Raw genomic sequence first — 5,633 nt, 5'->3', positions numbered from 1 at the left:
GCAGTGTCTCTCCTCAGGATTGGGTTGGAAAACACTGGTTCCTTCTCACTTCTCTTTCTTAGTCCTGTGGCTAGAATCAAGTCTGGAGCCTAAATGTCTACTTCCACTCTTAAAAGTAGTGACAGAAACTGCACTATTGGGTCATCCACAGAGACACATGCAGCTGGACTGTGACTCAAACATGAAGAAGTATGATGCTCCTTTCAGAGCTTGTCTTTGTAAAAGACACATTCTATACCACCATCCACACATTACTTAAGTCACCAGTTTTTACAGCAGACAGACTGCTTCCCACAAGAAGCCTTTCCATCAAAGATAGGCACTTTCTTGGAGGAAAGGAGTCCAGCTGAGACAGGCAGTCCTCAACACTTTCTTTTTCTAGGCAGGTTATGATGCCATCTAGGACTATAGATTCACTACATTTTTTCATATATTTTATTGTAATTCATAGAAGGGTTACATTATATTCACCAGAAAGAAGGCGCATTACTTCACAAACATTGATACCCTTTCTCATGTCTTGGTCCCCATTTCCCTTCCCCCACCCCCACCCCTCATCTTGTTTTCCCCCCTTCCCTATTTCAAATAACCAACTAAACATATATACAATATATCAGATAACAAGGTAAAATACTGTAACAATATGAGATAACCAAGGGACAGCAAAAGAGATGAGAGATAACATAGTGCATTAAGGACAACATATAGATTCACTTTATCCACCCATTAAAAAATTAAAACACAGGAAAGTATTTCACACAAAAAGAGTAAGTTTATTGGAAAGTAGCAAAAGACCTTTGAGAGGCCCCACAAGAAGAGTCTGTAGGAGTCTTTCTGGAAGGTAGTTTTTATGGTACGGGGCTTCTTCCCTGTCTCCTTCTGTGGGCTTCTAGTGGGCTGCTTAATGGCCTGTGCTTGAGCCAGCTGAGCTCTTTCCTTAGGCTGAGTGGGCCCTAAGGCATCATGGGAAAAAGGGCTTGAGCAGAAGCATGAGCCACTGTGGGAACAAAAAGCACCGTACTGGCCCACATGTTATCTGCCACATGTTATGTCCACTTCCTATCTCCCTAACAGTTGCCCATTCTACCCCTCAATTACAACAAAGGGACAATATAAGAATTCAGAAAATGTCACCAAGTATTGGGGATTATGAAGCAAATGCAGCCTGGTGAACATGGAGGCTGCCTTTTGTGAAGGCAGCTTACAGGGGACTCGTCACATAGAAATGAAAGGTGAAGAAAGTGTTTCTCAGAAAACTAAAACCCATCTGCCTCCCCCAGCTCCCATCCCTGTCTGTCCTCCCCCTTCCATGGCCCCAGCAGAGGCCCCACACAGCCTCCGAGCTTGGGAAGTGAACTGCTTCCAACATTACCCTGAAACTGGTCTGCTTCCTGTGGAAGACTGAAGTCAGTATCCACCCTGAGAATGGATCCCAGAATGGCCATGTAGAACAGGGCACTGAGCAGGCCTTGCATGAGGCAGAAGTAGGTGCAGGTTACAAGAAGCCCTGAGGCATTAAGGTTGTGTTTCTGCTACATCTGTGTGTGTGCGCGTGTGTGTGTGTGTGTGTGTGTGTGTGTGAGAGAGAGAGAGAGAGAGAGAGAGAGAGAGAGAGAGAGAGAGAGAGAGAGAGAGAGAGAGAGAGAGAAAGAGAGAGAGAGTTTTGGTGCTTGAACTCAGGGCCTCGGTGCTATTCCTGAGCTTCTTTTGCTTAAGGTTAGCACTCTACTGCTTTAGCCACAGCTGGACTTCTGGCTTTTTGGTAATGAGTCTCATCGGCTTACCTGCCCTGGCTGGCTTGGAACCACAATCCTCAACTTTAATGTCTTGAGTAGCTAGGATTACAGACATGAGCCACAGCACCCAGCTGTCTCTGTTCATTTTACCTTTACAGGGAAGAAGCTTAGAAAAGCATGGGCGACAAGTATAATCTATGAACAAAATGTGCAGGGATAGTAGAATAACTTCCAGCAAGCACACCCAATTGCTACTCTGCATACCTACGTATTGTTAAGGAGAGGGTAGACATTTGTCAGATTTTCCAACAACAGTGATCCAGCAATGCCAGCGCACTGCCTTACTATCTCTGTAATGGTGTGAGTCAGTGTTGAGGCTCAGTAGACTAAATGCATCAAGCTAGTTCATTCATTCATTCACTCACTCACTCACTCACTCAGCACATATCCATTTGTTATCTTTCCACTCCCAGGGCTCCATAGTCTCCTATGGAGATGTCTGTTACTGCTTAGGTGCTTGGTAGACCATCGTCTGGTCATGTTCCATACTGAGAGGTAGGGTCTCCCCTCTGAGACACGAAAACACAGCTGAACTGGAAACTAGCTGCCTACAAAGATCAATATAGGTTTTTTTTTTAAGGTGACAAAATACTACATCTCTCTTCCACATGCGCCACAAATACATTTTCAGTTCACACCAGCCATAAGTTTTATTTATGATATTTTTGAAGCTTAAAAACTTCTTTTAGCTTTTATATGCTTAAATCTTACCATGTTTTTATGGCTTTTGTGCTGTGCTAGAAAAGCTTGCTCTGCCACCGATCTTATAAAATATTTACTGATATAATCTATTTGTAAATTTATGTTTCATATTTCACACATGAATCTTATTTATCTAGAATTAATTTTGGTGTGTATGTGATGTATGGCTTCAACTTTGTTTATTCCAATGGTAAGCCTGTTTCCCCAGTGTCATCATTTATGGACCAATCTGTATTTACTCTACCTATTACTTTGAAGTGTCAGCTTTCTGATATGGCAAATGTGTGCATGTGTTCATGCATATGAGTAAATATTTATATAGGTATAAGTATGTGTTTATACACATATATACATATATAATATACACACACATAATTATAACGCATTGATGTATTGATGTAATGCAGAGACATCTTTCTGGTCTCCCTAATCATCATAATGTCTTCTCAGTCTGTTTCTACTACAATAAGACCATTTTACTAATTGTAGCTTTGTGCTGCACTCAAGATCTAAGAAGATACAGCTCCTTCATAAAATAACTTCTCAACATTATCTTGATTCTTTTTCCTTAAGTTTTCTTTTTCTCTTTCTTCTTACTTGATTCAGCCTCCTCAAATGAACTCATCTTTACAATTTTCAAAAATACTCTCCTAGCGGGAGAAGAAAAAGATGGGAAGGGGTAACACTGTCGAAGAAATAATGTACCCACTATCTGATGAACGTAACTGTAACCCCTCTGTACATCACCCCGACAATAAAATAAAAAATAAAATCAATATTAAAAATGCTCTCCTATTGTGTTTGAAATTAGGATGAATTTTCATGTCAAATTTGATATCTCCCCAAAATATATATTCTCGTCATTGAAAAAATATTATTATTGAGAAATAGCACTGTACTTCTAAGTGTTTCTTGAACATATTTGCAATTTTCCCCATATAATCCTTGTATAATTCTGCTAGTTAAGTCACTTTGTGGAGTCTCTGTTATACACAGCCAAACATAAGCCTACCTATAACAGATATTTTCTTGACTATGTTTATTATTTCTAAAAAGTTATCTCATGTGTCTTTGCCTCTCAGTGGACAATTATATCATCTGCAAATGATTACAGCAACTCACACAACCATGCCTGCAGTATGAAGTGTAAGGTTTTGTCTAGTGTCCATCAAGCTCTGGGCCAATATTAATAACTTTGTGAACATGGGAATTTAAGTCCCAATAAGAGATACAAATTGGGCCCAGAGAGTGGCTATCCTTTTAAGACAGAAGCTAGCCACCCAAGATTTCAATGCATATTTTTTTGCCTATGTGCCATATTAGATTGTGATGATTTTTAGGAAAAAATCCACATACTATGAAACACATTAAAAAATCATGAGCTATACAATGATGTGTTAGTCAACGACAGACCCCATATACAACATTAGTCCCCTGAGATGGAGCTGAGAACTGTCATCAACTAATGATATTACACATCTTAATATCCATGTATTGTGCATGTTTGTGGTGACACTGGTGATAACAAACCCACCACACCAGCAATCATATAAAAGTGCAGCAACACACAGTCACATACCATGCACATATCTATCTGATAATTAACAGTCCCCTTATTGGTTTGTATATTTACTACTCCTAATTATTGTTTCTGGTGTTTTTTGCTTATGAAAACACAAGTTTATAAAAAGACAGACTACCGATATATACTGCAGATATCTCTTAATGGCATCATTTTTTTCTCTTTTTTTTTGCCAGTCCTGGGGCTTGAATTCAGGGCCTGAGCACTATCCTGGGGCTTTCTCAATCCCACAGAGCTCTACCACTTGAGCCACAGCACCACTTCCAGCTTTTTCTATGTATGTGGTACCGAGGAATACAACCTGGGTTTTCATGCATGCTAGGCAAGCACTCTACCACTAGGCCAAACCCCCAGCCCCATTGTTTTCTCCTTTTTTTAAGTTTATATTTTATTAAATGATTATACCAAGAAGAATTAATTCCAGAAGTCAGGTAATAAGTTCAATGTTTCTTGATGAATATCACCCCTTCCAACATTCTACCTCGTTTCCCCTCTCATCTCTAATTTCATATGGAGTTCCAGTTTATATGATGTACATTAAATATAGCCATCTCCCTTCCTTTGTATCTCCTTCTTATACCCCCACCCCTTGAACATGTTTGAGTTCATTAATTTTGTTAAACATTTCATGAGTTGTTCAAAAGAATTAGACCTTTGGACTCTTTCAGTGTGTGCGTGTGTGTGTGTGTGTGTGTGTGTGTGTGTGTGTGTGTGTGTGTGTGTGTGTGTTTGCATGGTGTGTTCTGCTGAGCCTGGGACTGGAACTCGGGGCTTGGTGCTATCCTTGAGCTTTGCTGCTCACGGTTAGCACTTGATTACTTAAGTCACAGCTCTAATTCCTGTTTGGGGTGGGGGGTTAATTGGTGATAAAGAGTCTCAGCTGAGCTACGGTAAATCACATCTGTAATCCTAGCTCCACAGAAAGCTGTAATCTAAGGATCACAGTTCAAAGTCAACAGGCAGAAAAGTTTCTGTGAGACTCATCTCCAATTAAGCACTCAAAAAGCCAGACATGAAACTGTGATTCAGTTGGTAGATTGCTAGCGCTGGCCACAGAAAGATTCAAGGATAGTGCCCAGGGCTTAAGTTCAAACCCCACAACCAAGAAAAGAAAAGAATCTCATAGACTGTTCTGTCAGGGCTAGATTTGAACCACAATTCTCAGATCTTAGTTCCTTGGGAAGCTAGGATTATAAGCATGAGCCAAGGACACCTGACATCTTGTCTGTTTTAATATCTGCCCATCTTTTCCTCATTATTCTGGCACTGGGTTTTGAGTCAATGAGTTGTTTTTGCTCACTGGAGAAGTAACTTTGGATGTTTACAATTTTCCATTTTACTCCACCCTCCATTTTCTCCTGTGCCAATTTTTTGTTGTTGTTCATTGTGGCCCCAAAGTATAAAAAAAATCCAGTAAGAGGATTGCTAATATTTCCAGTAAGAGACCACATACAGTGAGCAACCTGGGAATAAAATTAAAAGGCATTAGGCTTGCATAAATAAACTGTACCTTGTTTACACTTGATGAAATCAGCAAGCAGTGTCTTTCTTAT

The sequence above is a fragment of the Megascapheus bottae genome, chromosome 12 (genome assembly GCF_031878675.1).
Source record: "Megascapheus bottae isolate mThoBot1 chromosome 12, mThoBot2.hap1, whole genome shotgun sequence".
NCBI lineage: Eukaryota > Metazoa > Chordata > Mammalia > Rodentia > Geomyidae > Megascapheus > Megascapheus bottae.
This window is presented reverse-complemented; position numbering follows the sequence as displayed.